Source organism: Epinephelus moara, chromosome 24, assembly GCF_006386435.1.
Source record: "Epinephelus moara isolate mb chromosome 24, YSFRI_EMoa_1.0, whole genome shotgun sequence".
NCBI classification, from domain to species: domain Eukaryota; kingdom Metazoa; phylum Chordata; class Actinopteri; order Perciformes; family Serranidae; genus Epinephelus; species Epinephelus moara.
The window spans coordinates 40,477,980-40,494,504 of record NC_065529.1 but is presented as its reverse complement, the minus strand read 5'-3'; the positions used below and the strand labels follow the sequence as shown (position 1 = coordinate 40,494,504).

At 41.6% G+C, this 16,525-nt stretch overlaps 1 protein-coding gene across 2 annotated transcripts in view; it reads left to right on the top strand.

Annotated features, from left to right (window-relative positions):
• Window positions 1-16,525, top strand: part of rap1gapb (RAP1 GTPase activating protein b) — a 112,921-nt gene that overhangs the window by 22,209 nt on the left and 74,187 nt on the right. The gene's annotated exons all lie outside the window — the stretch shown is intronic.

The window sequence follows — 16,525 nt, the reverse complement described above, 5'->3', positions numbered from 1 at the left end:
TCATGAGGAGAGGTATCTCTGTGCAAAGTTTCATGTCTCTACGACATACGGGGCATGAGATATGCCCATTCAAGGTTTGCAATTTCAATCGGTTGCTATAGCGCCCCCCTTTGGCCAATTGATGTAATATTGCTTCATTCGCATCCTCCTATGACCCTCTACCACTGTGCCAAATTTCACATGGATTGACCAAGTCAGTGAGGAGAAAAACGTGGAAAGAGACACAGAGTTTTCGTCATTATATAGTAAGATAAGATGGCTCTTAAATGTTTTTTAGTCTCATCATCGATGGAACTTTTGGTGTTGGCGGGAGAGGAAACACAGTTTTAACAGGAGGCAAACACTGTGTGTCTGGGTACCATACTTTGACACAACACCTGTATGTGCACAACGCCCCTATTTTTGCCCCCTCACACATTCAGATCACGCAATGACTCTGCATCGTTAAACTACTGTAGGACCTTGCAAGCTATGGGAAAATGGGAAAATGCAAGTGTAAGGACAAATAGCTTAAAAGAATAACAACAATCACTCATGGTGATTAAAGCCAGAGCCTGGAAATGTTTATGAAGCAAACTGCGCTATTTGTCAAAGGTGTTTCAGATGCGGTCAAATGGGGATCAGGGCGGTGGAATTGCAAATGCAGAGCCGTATGCACAAAAAGTGTTGCCAGGGTCATTTTTACTGCTCATTTTCAACTGACATCAATGCGTTTACTTGGAAAGAGTATATTTTTGCTTTTGGTGTGTATTTCCATTGCAAGTTTGGTCTGAAATTTCATTTAAAGTGGTATTAAAAAGGTCTTAAAGGTCTTAAATTTAACTTGTAGACACCCTGAATCATGATTAGACAACTAACTGAAATCATTTAAAGCCGAATCAAACACAAGTAGAACATCATGGACAAGCTCAATTCTGTCCAGAGTTCAGATTCGATGTCAGCATTCATAATATCTTTCTGTTCCACCCATGTTCACTGTCAGCGTGCCTTCCTGTTCTGTGCTGCAGCAGTAAAAAAAGACATTTTCCATACTTTCACAGCCGGTTGACTCAGCGTTCTGAGTGTAGAGACAGACTTTGATTTGTCCATCAATTTAATGCTTAGTTGGTTACTTACTGGAAGAAGTATACCGATGAAGAGAAGCTTCATCACGTTAATGTTCTCAAAAGGTGCCTTTTTAAAGTGATGACAACATGATGACCTGAGCTAAGATATACTTCAGAAAGGTGAAGGCTGATAAGACCTCTATTTTTAGAGCAATAACACCATGAGCAGACCTTCACTCGTCTTTATCTCAGCCCTGGATTTTTAATAAGGTTTTCAGTTGTGCATAAAATTATTTTCTTGCTTGGAAAGCCTATCTGCTCTGATGGCTCTGGACATCTGCATATGAACGAAATGGAGATAGCACAGCTTATAATGTTGCCTACTTGGCAGGTAGTCTCACAGCAAGGAGAAGGGATTGTGTGTCTGTACATACAGGGGCAAGAGCAGATGGAGGGTGACAGGGAGCACAGGAATGTGTGTCATACCAGCTGGCCATGCGGGGCATTTGATGTCTCAACCACAAAGACTGATTGTATCACTCTGACAAGAAAAACAATCTGCAGTATTGTATATTACATATTCAGGTGCAGTCATGAACCCATGCACTATTTGTTTGTGGTGCTGTGAGTTTGTAACTTCATACTCAAGTCCATATAGTATTCTCATACCTACCTCTGCCAGGGACGTTATCTTTTCAGTTCAGTTCAGTTTGTCAGCAGAGTTTTGGAAAAAACTACAGGCCCAAGTTTCATGAAACTTGGCAGAAGGGTGCAGCAAAGGCCAAGAACGAACCCATTATACTTTGGAGTGGATCCGAATTACATAGTGGATACACTAATTATTTTTCACTTTCATTAACATTGTGAGGGAGGCCATTTTGGAGAAGGTCTGCACTCTCCAAGTGCCCCTCTAGTTTAGTGATATCATTATCATATTGTAGTAACATAGACGTACCTTAGACTGCACTTAAAAACAATGGATGTAGCTCCAGTGACCTCACCCATTGGCTTGTGGAATCCTGTCTTAAAGCCTTGCATTTGGCATTTTGGCCATCACCATATTGGATTTTTGGAGTCAGATAGATAGATAGATAGATAGATAGATAGATAGATAGATAGATAGATAGATAGATAGATAGATGCTAGCTGGGTTAGCATGGTGTATTTACAGCTATGGTTAACTATGACAATGTTTAGAAAATCCAATATACACTGAAAGGCTCTTCCAGGAAATTTGAAGATGTGGGTGCCAGTCTTTGCCAATGTGGAGAAAATGACCTTTCCAGCTATCCTTGAATGACATCCCACTTAATCTTATCTGTTTTCTATCCATATCTCTACTCTTTCCCTGACTTTAAGGGCAATTTTAGTTTATAAGTGAAGTATGACCAAGCTGAATATTGGGGGTTTTTTTCTGTGTAGGCTCCAAGTATTGTAAGATTCTTTCGGACAGTCATTCACAAGTTAAACACTATTGTCAATTTGCGTGTAAAAAAAAAACCAATAAACAAAGTTAATTTAAAAAAACAAAAAAAACTGTGATAATACTAATGATAATTTTCGCTGGTAAAAAAAAATGGCGTGAAACCAATAAAACTGAACGTGTGACAACCAAACACTGAACAAGCCTTATTTAGGTGACCAGAGCATTACATATAACTTTCATGACCTGATAACGCACTGAAATAGCTATACTCATGAATCTGGAGTCACGCCATGGTTACGTTACCCAACCAAATGTGCCACTGCGGTAGCAACTTGTCAATGAATGGCACCCACCTGTCACTTGAAGTGGCCACATCCCTAATTATGCAAAACCTTGAGCCTTAATAACACATTAAACGGGGGAGTTATATAAAAATTCACCTCCTGTACAGTTGTCATGGACGGGGAAATTAGCTACAGCGCCGATAACGGTTTTTGTACCAGGCTGTAAGCATTTTTATTTCTGTGGTTAAGTGTGGCGTTTTAGCATGGGGGTCTATGGGTTTTGACTCGCTCTTGTAGCCAGCCTCATGTGGCCATTCGAGGAACTGCAATTTCTGGCACTTCGTGGTAGCTTCACTTTTCAGCCCCAGAGGTTGCTGTTTTGCACGTACTAATATGCACAGCATCTGATGGCATGGATTGAATGCAGCACAGGTCAGTGTTATCATAAATATTGGTTACAGGCTGTAATTATCATGGGTAATTAGCAGAGGCCTGACACTGGGTACAGTCCACCCCTGAGTGGAATTCAAGGAGAGAGAACAAAGAGAAAGGGACAAAATATTAATTACATTTTTTTGAGTGTTTGTTTTATTTCTGTCTGTCATGTCCAATAAAGCAATCGAGTGCATTCTTTTGTTCAAAGGGCATTATGTCCTTTTGTTCACAGGGCTATCAGCCAGCTCGCCAGCAGCTGAAAAAAAAAAAACCTGCGTTGCCTCGTCATTGCTGTAAACATCAAATGGGCTTTCGACTCTTAAAAGAACAGCCATAATGAGTCTGAAAGGGACAATGGGAAGGTATACTGGAAAGGGGCAATTGGAGGTGCAAGGATGATTCAGGCTCATCAGAGGAGAATACATCCACTGGATTTCATTATGGGGATTCAGGTTTCTCTGTCACAAACAGGTCTGTAGCGCATGCTAATGGCGCCTCAGGGCTGGGCTGTGCAGTTGCTAACTATCCACAGCACAGCTCTCTGATTATAATCACTGAGTCATTATGCCAATTGTGTATTCCATCAGTCTCAGGCTGTGCTTAGATTAAAAAACCCAAGTATCAACAACATGCTTAATAATTTGTTGCTTTTGGGCTCTGGGAGTGATTTCTTGAGGAGTTATTTTCTACTCCAAATCCAGTAAGTTTTGTTCCAATATATTTTTTCGGAAGACGTATACGACTTAATCAGGACACGTCTCAGTTTTGAAGTTTGTGTGCGACTCTTCATCTCTCTCTTACTCATCCCGTCACACAGATGTTGTGTTAGGAACAGTACCATGTCGGTGAGATTTACCACAGCAGCTTCAAACCACAGTGTCTGTCATTAAAATCTCTCTTTCTTGGATCCTCTGTCATGTGCCACTGCTTCAAATCCATCACATTATCCTCAGCCAGCCAGGTGTAGGTGTCTGTGAGTGTTGCCGAGCATGACCGTCTCCATCATCTCACCCTGGCACACAAACACTTTCTGATGCGCCTTGAGTAGCCCTGAATCATTTGGACAAGGAGGTGCTTTTCACGAGAGGTGGGAACACACTTATTTTACAGTGTTAAACCGCTCACAGTACAGTGTTGCCAATTAAACACTCCTTAACTTGATTGCTCTCGATAATGGTGGTGCTCATCTCCTTCAGTCTAAAGCTCCTGCTGTGCTGCATAAGGAGGCCAGAATAATTGTTGTGGCATTTCCGCAAAAATGATCATTCTGGAAATTTGTGTCCCTAACAACCCGATTCTGCACTAATGGGGGGAAGCATTTGAATGGCATATTACAATTAAAATCACTGCCTAGTGATGAAGCTAATAAAGCAGAAAGTGATCAGCATTTCTATTGTAATCTAACCGTGGATCAAAACTGTTTCTTAATTAACTTGTTTGGTACAGGACATCTCTCAAGGGGCTCCTCTTTGAGGTAATGTGATATATTATGTATATGTGCACAGCTGGAGGTGTCTGTTGCCTCGCAGACATCTATACTCAACAGCATCAGGGCCACGAGTCTGAGCAGCCCTTTGACTGACACAATGAGCTGGGTGGTAATGAAGTGGTCCTCAGTGTTGAGCAATGAAAGAGTGGGGCAGAGAGGCCTCTAATTGGGCATCTGGGCCTCTCCAGCATGCTGTTAATGGTCGGTCTCCTTCCTAATATAAGAGTCAGTGTTGTGAGGAGAGAGCAAAGAGAGGAGAGGAACCACTGTAGCTGGCTACTTAGGCAGTTCATGGCATGGCTTGAATGTCATGGGACAAACGGCACCCCAGGGGCTGAAAAATGAAGCCACCGTGGAAGTGCCAAAAACTGCAGTTCCTTGAATGGCCACTTGAGGCTGGCTACAGAAAAAGTCGATCCTGCAAGACCCCCATATTAAAACGCCCAACATTACAGGAGAATTAAACAGCCTGGTACAAAAACAAAAAAGGTTTTGGTCTCCGTAGCCAGTTTCCTCGTTAATGACAACTGTATCGGGCTGAATTTTTATATAATTCAAACGTTATTAAGGGTTAAAAGTATATATAATTAAGGGTGTGGCTGTTGTGAGTGACAGGTGGGTGCTCTTTGTTGACATATCACTATCACAGTGGCCACGTTGGTAAGGTAATGTAACCATGGCATAACCCCAGATTCACAGAGTGAAGCTGTAGCTGTCACTATTTCAGTATGTTTTCAATTCATGAAAGTTATTTGTAATGTTTTGTTTGTTGAAAAAAGTCTTGTTCAGCATTTGGTTTTCCTAAAATTCCCTCTAAGGAGTCGAAAGTTCCATTTTTTTCTGTAATTTTTAATGGTTTTAAACCTGTTTCTTGCAAGCAAAAATCAGCATTACCATTATCACACTTAACCATAGCTGTAAACCATAGTTGTATATCAATTATTGGACACAAAGATGGGGCCTATTTATTCCAATGGAACAGCTCGCCTGCTGTATATACCAAAGAAAAGGCTGTAGCTTCATTTACTTCTGCAATATGCAGCCCCCAAACTATGCACAGTAGTGTTTCTCCTGCTGGCTTTGCCAGAAGTTCCTGCTCAGCTTGTTGACTTTATATTGTGATGACATCACAGATGATATCACAGAAGGCAGGTTTTATAAATATTAAACCTCAATGGATGAATAATTCATAATATAAAGATCATAACTGACCTTGACTTTGTTTGCAATTCAAGGTGTCCTGTCAACAGTTTTGCAGGTGTCTCTTTTACAGTGGTGGCCTATGGCAAGAATACTTCTTGGGCCGCTAGGTTGCCAGTTTTTTGTTATTGTTTTTTTTTAGGGCAGCACGGTGGTGTAGTGGTCAGCAGTGTTGCCTCACAGCAAGAGGGTCCCTGGTTTGAAGCCTGGGGTGCATGTTCTCCCTTGTCAGTGTGGGTTTTCTCCAGGTACTCCAGCTTCCTCCCACAGTCCAAAGACATGCAAGCTAAATTGGCCGTAGGTGTGAATGTGAGTGTGAATGGTTGTCTGTCTCTATGTGCCAGCCCTGTGATAGTCTGGCAACCTGTCCAGGGAATACCCCACCTCTCATCCAATGTCAACTTTGATAGGCTCCAGCCCCCCCGGGACCCCTAACAGGATAACTATTTATGGAAAATGAATAAATGAATGAATAGTTATTGTTGTTTTTCACTGCAATACTGCAAATGGCCACTGAGGAAAAATTAAAAGCAAGACTGAGCAACGTTTCTGGGGTCTGCTGTAAATGCACTGAGCTCAACAAGCTAGCAGCTAGCATTAGGGTTAGCTCCACCCTCTCATTTCAGTATGGTCACTTCTAGCTCTGAAAACCCAAGATGATGATAACCAAAATGCCAAACTCGAGTTTTCAAAACGGGCGTCCACAAACCAAAAGATGATGTCACGGTGGTTATGTCCTTTATTTTATACAGTCTAGGAGACAGACAAGCTGTTTCATTTACCACATTAGACATTCTCTATAGAGGCAAAGTATGAACAAAATATTAAGGGCCTCCCTAGTATTGCAGTGCAGCTCATTTTGCCTCCCAAACAGCCAGGGTGGCTTACTTGACCTCATCTCACACACAGTGTGTTCAACTGGACTGAGATCTAATGGCTGAGCAGGCGACTGCATCAAACTGAATTCATTGTGATGTTCACTGAACCATTGCTGGGCAGAAAAAAGCCTGGCAGTGCTGACCATAACTCAGCTGCCAGGATATCCTGCGGCTTCAGATTTTGCATTCTGTATTCCTCCCTGTCAATATTTCCAAAACTCGCCATTGAACAAAAGTTTAATTACATAATGAAGTTGTTGAACTCTTGTTTGCTCATTTCTGCAATGCCGCCTTCTCACTAGGATCCAACAAGTTTGTGTTGTCTAAGTCTTTTTGACTTGGTTGGATCATCTGCTGCTCTGCACAGTTGATTTCAGTCTCCTCTGACCTCGTCTTCCCCTCCGTTTATACTGATTGAAGTGGATTCTACTGGTGATATCAATTAAGAACCAGCCTTCTCCTAACATTAGTGGTACTGGATTTAATTCAGGCAACTTCAGTCCCCTCATCCCTCTGTCCCCTCCACACAAACTAATTTATTGTTTTTCTGACATCACAAAGTGTCAGTCCGATCCATAAATTATACAAGTTTATCACATCACACTCCGAGAGTGAGCGATCCCCATTTTTCCACTTTGAACCCAGATATCACCATATTGCACCAAAGGATAAAACCCTTTTAATTTCTTCGTTTCACATTTGCAAGTAACTATCATGCTATCATCTGCAGACGCAGCTACAGCTCCTGCTGTGATCACAGAACAGAAGCCCCAGGCTGGTTTAAACAAGTTCAATTAATGCTAGCAACCAAATCACATGATAACACAAATTCAACATTAAAAGGCATCGCCTAGGATTTCCACTAATGTGTTGCCGAGATACTTCTGGCAGGAATGTCCAACTTATTGTTATTTCAATATGTGTGCACACAGTTTGTGTCTCACATAATATATCTACAGTTAAATGTTACACTTGGTATCTTTCAACCTGGACCCTATTTTCCCATTGTATCGTGTCTAAGGTTGCTCTCACACCTGCCCTGTTTGGTTCGGTTCAATCAAACCCAAGTCCGTTTGCCCACAAAGTGCAGTTCGTTTGGGCAGGTGTAAATACAGCAATCGCACTCGGGTGCACACCAAAACAACTGGACCGAGACCTTCTTGAAGAGGTGGTCTCGAACAACTGGACCGAGACCTTCTTGAAGAGGTGGTCTCGGTCTAGTTACAAACGAACTCTGGTGCAGTTTGTTTGTGGTGAGAACGTGTTCCGACCTGGATCTGAACCAACTGCAGTCACATGACACATTGTTTGGGTTAAACATGAGCATGTTACAGTCCTGGAGGATTATTAATGTGCACCTCCTCCTGTACTGCCTTAATATGCACATTCAGCACATCCAATGCATCAAAACATTGTTTTCTAGTTGGAGCTGCGCCTCGTTTTCAAACTGTATGGTTTGACTAAAATGAACAATGACAGCAATATAGTCCACGATGAGCAGCGCTAAAATCAACCTGCGTAGTTGTCCCTCCATTGTGACATTAGAAAGTGTCACGTTTATCTTGCAAGTGTACTCTTCTTCAACGTTTTGTTTACTTCCTGGATTTTTCCCACATGGAAATTCTGACCAATCAAGAGCAGCTTTCTTGCACAAGGCATTTTATCTGGTCAGCTTATAAATGCTGCCGTGAGAACATGAACCAACTCTAGGCAATTATACAACTCTGTAACAAAAGTAGTCCCTGATTCAGACGAAAGCAAACAAACTCTAGGTCTGAAAGCACCCTGAGTGACTAATGGGAACAACAAATTTGGAAATTGGTCTAGTATTGAGTGAGAGCGGCATGGAGTCTGGCATGTTTGGCGGTGGTGTTTTCGGTCTGATTTTGGCTAAACAAAAAGAATCTTATTGTTTAACAAAATGTCTGTCTCTGTAGGGATCCCTTTCCTACTTTGTCAGACACTCAAGCAGGAAAACAAGCACTTTCTGTGGAAGCACTATTGCCCCTAGTAGTTACATAGCAGCCTGCTTCCCTGCTGCCACCTGCAGCAGTCTCGCTCAATATTGAACCAATTCCAAAACTTGTTGTTCCCATTAGTCACCTAGACACAAAAACAGGGGAAAATAGGGTCCAGGTTGAAAAATACCAAACATAATCTTTAATCTCAACGAACAGATATCTGCATGTGTATGCAGAATTTGTAGGCAACACAACAAGATTTTGGTATTGGAAGCATTTCGGTTTCCATCTGGAGTCCATTTATAGTCTGAGCACTATTAAAGCAGAACACACTGGCTGAAATGCAGTCTCAGAACCCACCAGCTATCATCTGATGACAATTTAGGAAGTTATATTAGCTTTTTTTTTATCTGTATTCATACTTTATATTATATCTGTTCATCCAAATTAAACAAAATGACTGGCAAACAAAAGTAAGAAGTTTGGAAGTTTTTGCTTCACTAAATATCCGCAATTTTTTGTTACCCCTGTCAGACAATAGCTGATGGACGCTGAGATTGACCTCAGTATAACCACACAATAGATACAGTGGGGTTGCCACTGAAAAGATGTATCTAGTGATGCCCAGTGCCTCAAAGATCTACAATAAGCCTGAATAAAATATTTTCATGATGGTAAAATCCTACATTATCTCACTGTAGCTGAGTCCTTTGTACTGAAAACATGACGCAATATGCCCCCTCCAAATATGAAGATATTTTATGAAACCTCTTATCTTATTATTCATATCTTGCATAATCAAATGAATGTGACTAATGTTAATTATCTTGAGAAGCCTACAGAGATAACAGAACAAAATCCTTTCACAGCCTTTTTTTGTCTGTACCATGTAGAGATAGGACGGCAGCACTTATTAAACCCAGGTCCTGTCTGTGGGAATGTTTCACAGAGCCAGAGTGCCTGAGTTCTAGCGTGGGTAAAAAGCACCAGGGCTTTGTCTGTTTTAGTTGATGGGCTGGCTGTGTGCTCCTCCGGCTGCATCAAAACCAAGCGGGAAGGAGACCCCTGCTGCGACCCAGACGGGTGTGTCCAGTTCTCAGCGAGTTCACTGAGAAAACATTCTGACCCAATGCAGTTGCAATGTGGTTTGCTTATGCAGGTTGTGCAGAGGGCGCAGAGCAGAGAGCAGCGAGGTGATGTTGGAGGTAATTTTAGCAGATGGGGTTCGCCTGGTCCTCAGTGCACCTGTTCAATTAAATAGACGGCAGCTGCCATGGTAGATGAGAAAAGAGGCATGCATGATGGGATCTTTTTGAAGTACTGTCCACCCTCTTGCCACATTTGAAATGGCGTCTTTCTGAAGATTAGAATTTTCAGTTTTAAGACATGCATTTTCTCCATTTACATGCTGATTACAATGTTACAACAGGCATCTACTGTATATTACTCCCAGTCGCACTTCATTAGCCAACCCACTTAATATAGATGTATTCAGCTGATTAATTAAAAGCTCGGACTTACTGAGGGGGTAATGTTGCTTGCAGTTGTAGCCATTTAACATTATCAGGAGGTAAACTCCATGTAATCAAGCTCTATTACATCTCTGTTGACAATTACGCAGTGTATATACCACACTGAGTACGACGACAGGAGATGCAGTACAGTTGCTTTGCTCAGGCATGTATGGATGCTTTGTCGCTGGAGATGAAATGTGGCATGTTCATCTCCCTTGAAAATGGTGATGACATGTTTGGTGATGACATTTCCAAATGACAGTGAAAGCATGACTCAGAACCACTTGTTGTCAGTGGTGAAAAATCAGTTTCTGTCGAATCCCCAAAAAGCCATGAATGCATCTGCAATATCAAGGCTGTCAGTTATGTAAGGTGTATGCTGAGTATATGCTTCAGCATTACCATATCACCATGTCATAGTTCAACATTTCTGTTATTCTCCATGACCTCATCAGTATCTTCCGTCTCTGCTCGAGGTCAGCTGTGTTGTTGTTTTGTCTCCTTTTTGTGCTCCTCACTCAGCAGCCGCCGTCCCCACCTGGAGCAGCTGCTGTCAGCCCTGCATGTCCACATAATGACTCTAATAACCCTATTAGTCACTGGGCCACTCAGAAACACAGCGGAGCACAGTTAGTCTCAATGCACTCATCACTCAATCAATTAAGGATGAGGAAATACTTTCAGAATTCTAAATCGGAAAATGTTGTTTGGAAAGATTGTCTTAATTTACCCACTGAGAACTATATTGGTTTATTAAGGAAATAAAATACTGCTGACTCTGTTTCTGGCTCTCAGAGTATTTGAAAATGATATCAGGCAATTCTTTTTACCCTGCCCAGTGCATGCTGGGATAGAGTCCAGGCCTACCGCAGCCTCGAACACAAGCTGTACAGCAGGAGGATGGATGGCATGAACAAATTCACAGTTACTATTATGGTCAAGTCAAGAGGAATAAAGTGATGAGACACCTTTTTATCTGTTGTCAATCAATTTTGTTGATTACATTTAAATTTAACAGAAATTTTGGTATATACTTAAATTATATAAAGTGTATAAGACACCTTGAGTCCAGTCTGACAGGAAATCACGGAATCGTTGTGAACTGTGTGAGCTGCAGCCTTTCTTCCATATGCTACCTGCCCCACTGACAGTCCTGTGGCTTCACACCCAGTTTGGGTCCAGGTTTATCGCTGCCAAAATCAATAGAGAGGGCCACCCAAACACAAGGTAATTATGAGAGTCAGCGGGGCTCTGGGAGTGCTGACAGGACTGCTGTTGTGCAGAAGAACTGCTTCCTTTTCCACCTTTCAAGCCGTGAGGGGAATGAGGGCCACAGCCAATTCCCACACCCGAAGGCTACACATGTTCATTACATTTTTTGATAGAAAGTCTTCTTGTTCTTCTCTTCCTGCCTTAGTTTATAGGCGCGGAGTTTTCTTGTAAACAAAAAAAGTTATATTTACATTCGCTGTTGTTCACCAGAATGCATCGTGTGTATCCCTGAGGTTTAACAAATGTGTTCGGTGCATTTCCCTCCTTATGAAACATATGCAAAGCTGATTTGTTTGGATATTTCAAATCCTGTATTGTTTACATCCGTGTTTGCTTGGTAGCAGTCTTCTTTTTTTGTCTCCCATTGTTAGCGTGTCGCCTTGTTAGTTGGAACTGTCTATCAGCAGAAAAGTGGGAAACTAACTACGGGGTGTAAAAACTCATATCCAAATGCGTCCTCATGCACATGCACAAACAAAGTGGGTTCCACTCATAACAGCATTGCTTCATAGCGCTGCTAAAGGCCAAAAGGTCTTTTTTTTTTTAGCTACTCTTACTTCATCTTTGATTGTTTCAGGTGTGCTCAGCACCGGCCTGTATAAGTCTCCACAGCAAACAGTTACAGAACACTTGATATACACAGTGATATGTGAGATTGGCTCCTTTATTAGCCTGATCCCATTTTCTTTCAACCAAACCATAGTGGAAGAGTTGCTGGTAAGGGTGAGTATTAATTTATACAATTCTGTTAGGCTTACACTGACCCTTTATAAGCGAATCAGGAAGTGTTTACAGTAGTCAAAAAGGTTTCCATACAGTTTGTGATTGTTGACAGCAGGGAGAGTCAAAATCTGAAATCTGATTCTACCAACTAAACTAAGGCTACATTCATATTGCAAGCCTTATGTTGTGTTCACACTAAACTTGACGTGAATTTTCATGTCATGTTACTCATGAGTTTGAACCCTAAAATGTTTTGTGTTGACTTGCTTTATACACACAAATAACTTGCGTTATAAGCGCGTGAAACCATTGAATCAATAAATGAACTTCCGCTGGTTCGTTCTCGGTCGATTTTCCAACTTTTGTGAGAAAGCGTATGTCACGGTCCTGAACTGACCACATGCATAAAAGAGCAATGACAAAGACATCACACACACCCTGCTGTCATGTAGATGTAAACATGGAGGCAACTAAAGTCAGTGTTTCCGATTTCTTTTTTCAGTTGATGTGTAGTGGAAGCCAGCAAAGTCATGAGCAGGTGTTATGGATGAAGTGAAAGAGTCTCTTTGCTTTTTGTGGTGCAATGGCTGCTGCTTCTATATGAAGGTGTGTGTGTACATGCACAGTCAGAAGTGGTGGGCTTGTGACGTGAATGACGTTACCGAAAGAGATTGTACCCAGAATTTCAGGTTGTCAGTGACTACTTTTAACTACATCTGTCAAGGCCCCTCCACAAGACTCTCACAGCAAGACAGAAAGGTGCTGATTGTCAATCTAGAGTGACATAAAGGTCCCGACACACCAAGCCAAGGCTTGGCTGTCGATCACTGTTGGGCTGTTGGTGAGCGTCCATGATCCTTGCCGCTGCGGTGTGTCCTGCACCGTTGGCCCTCTTCTGCGCTAGTCAGTTATTTTTCCACCAATTGAGCATGTTGAATCGATGTCGACGACAGCGGAGTCTGTTGGTGAATGAAATCACTCTGATTGGCAGTTCAGCTCAGCACACGAGAAGAGAAATGAAAATGAGGAAAGTAAACAAAGAGCTAAAGTCAAGAGGGAATGAGACCAAAACAAACTTGTTACATAAGGTGAGATTTTTTTTTTTTTTTTTAGCCATTGAGCTCTGGGTTTGTAATATTGTTCACTAACACATGGTAACTACGCTTTGTTCTTTCAACATTGGATTGTGTTGATAATGTGCTAACTGGCTAACTAGCATCAAGACGGTCTTCCGGTTTCCCTTTTTGAATGACGATTACACACTACTGCCATCTGCTGGTAGTGGTGTGTGCATGTGCAACTTTCTGGCCGAGATACAGGCAATATAAGGCGATGCAGCATTGGGCTTTCATCACCACTAGTTCTCTGGGCCTTATAAATTGCATGAATTCCGGTATGACTATTAAAACTGAGGTCGCATTGCAAAAAATCTGACCTGTATCTGACTTTGGACCACATACAGAAGTTGCCAAAATCAGAATTGAAAAGATCAGATTTGATTTGTGCTGCTCGCACTGTTGTGAAAAACAGATATGAGTCACATATGAGCAAATAAAGATCAGATTTGGGCCTTTCTAGCTGCAGGCATAGTGTAGCCTAAGGTGTATGGCTTTTCCACAATAACACAAGGTATGTTTCATTTTGTACATCCCCGACTCTTAAAGGTTTCATCCATCCACAGAGCTGCTAGAGGGGCAGCAGCTGCAGAGGCAGTTTCACAATGATCTCAGCTACACCCCAGGTGTTACTAGAGGCTGCAGCTGACCCACAGTTTAAAAGGAGGGGGACTTATGCACGTTTTGTTGTTGTCACATAGCTATATGATGGGTGTCACAGGGACAAAATTCTTGTAAATTTAAGTGTTACTGATTATTTTTCTCATGTTATTCTCTGCAGTTTGGTGGTGTGTAAATGTTAAATTTAGTCCGGCTGCCTCGGGAGAGGACTGTGAACAGAGTGGGAAGCAGACAGTCACAGTGAGAGACAGACAGAGAGGGGGTGAAACTAATGAAATGAGAAATGGGGAAAAAAGAGTCTGAAGAGTCTCAGCATGACCCACAAACCGTTGCTTTTGTACAGTAATTGCACACCATCTGATTAAGTTGACAATTCTGAATTCCCACCGTGAATAAAATACAGATAATTTGTTTAGTGAACCTCCTCCTGACCTGATTTGACTCCCATTTGTTCTGTACCATGTAAGCAAGGTTCTTCTTTCATCTCCAGCTCCACCCCGCTGGCAGCTCAGTCTTGAAACAGAGAGGTGTTGATTGTGCTTAACCTGCATGCGTCGTGCTCCCGCTGTAACTGCAGGAGCTCAACTTTGTTCAGGTGTTTCTTGCCCTCCCTGGGGTACCACTGTCTTTATCTGGCGAGTGCTAGAGCAGCTTACCAGGGAGGGACCTCGACTGGAAAACCACAATGTAGGTTATCTGTTGTAACCCAGAACCTTCTGAGCAGTAAATGAAAAGAACATAGGCTTTGTGTGTTCCTTTCATTGTGGCATACTGGCTTGTGTTTTGGCTTAAGCTAGCTCTGGGCTACCTGTAACATTATACACACATGAGGGTGTGGACAAGCCAAGAGGCCGCCTGAAGGCCTGGCTCACATCCCTTTGTGGGTTCGTTTCAGGGCCTGCAGCCTCGCTTATCGATTGGCACTACTTCCATTACATTTTCTGCAGCCTGGTATTGAGTCGAACTATAACTGTAACCCTAGCACGCAGCTAAATCTGTTTTCAGAGGTGATGCTTCAAAGCATAAACACAGGAGGAGGGAGGATGCGCATAGGATTCTGGAGCGGGAGCTCCTCTGATGCTGTTTTTCCAAACAATGGAGCACTTTTGCTAAAGGAATGTATCTTTTATTCCATAGAGATCTTTTTAGCTTTTGTTTTCACCTGCCTGTGGTGTAGCCCTGTATGAAAGTACAGAGAGTGTTACAAAGTTGAGTCACTAAAAAATATAATGCACTCTAAATCATTGCTTCAATCAGAAAACACCAACTTCTCTGTGTTCTCTCCACCTCACTCCCCACCCCAAGAACAAGGCAGAAAACTAAAGGTTCCTGTTAACGTTATAATGGACATTTGTGTTGTGACATTTAAAGAAACCCATCCATCAACAAGAAATAAAATCCTCCTGTCTACGAGAGCAGTTTCTTAAAAATGCTCCAGACTGGCCAGTTGGCTAACGTTAGCTTGCAGCCCCCGCAGGCACCAGCGTTAGCTTGCTGTTGCTGCAGTTTGTGGAGCATCTTAATTTCAAAAACATTATGAAAACTGCAAAATTTCGTCTCGCCTTTCAAATTTGCAAAAGTGAATTTAACAATGAAAGCCTCACAGCTAGGCTAACATTAGCATTTAGCAGACACCTGGAATGCCTGGAAGGGTTTAGCCAATCAGAGGCTTTAACCCGCCCCCTGACTTTTGATGGATGAAGTTGACAAATTGATTTATTTTGCTGCTGCAAGTTAGACTGGTTAAATGAAAATATATATAAATAAATAAATTATAAATACATAAATAAACATGTGAATGAATTAATAAGTAAAAAAAAATAAGCAATATACAAATCACTAAATATACGAATGAAAAATCTAAAAGTTATGAAAATAAATAAATACAAAAACATTTATATATTTTGATGTCCTATTTAATGTGTGATTTATTTATTTATCTTGGCAATTAAACCGTAAATTATGTAATTATATTTATTTTTTCATGGATTTGAACATATAATTACATAATCATTTACTATTTAAATATTTAGTTATCGCCCGTAAAACTCTCCAGTTGTGGACATAGGAGTATTTCTGTCTGTGAGCTGATCTCATGTTGCGTTGGACTTATTTTGGATAATACAGGATCTAAAATTGAAACGCTTATTTGTAGATATATTTGGTGCAGAGAGGTGGACATAAACAGGCGTATAGTATTGAAATCCAGTGAATGCCTTTTGTGCAAGACCACTTGTTTGTGACTATGCGCGAAATGTGTGGTGATGTCTTATGCATGAGGATTAGGAAAATGTGATTACTCAGTAATACATTGAAACAACAGTGACCTGAGCTCATTCCTCTGTGGGCTGAGCAAGTGATTTTCTCCATTACGTGCGAGCGTGCCACAAAACCTGCAGCATTTGAGAGCTTTTCAGCTAACTGCCTGCCACTAATGTGTCAAATGGACAATGGGATGGTTAGGCTAATTTCTGCAGAAGGGGTTTTATGATGCTGGAACAAGCTGTCAGAACGAGTCAGATAATAAACAGAGAGATTTGTTGTCGCCTTTCAGATGAGGT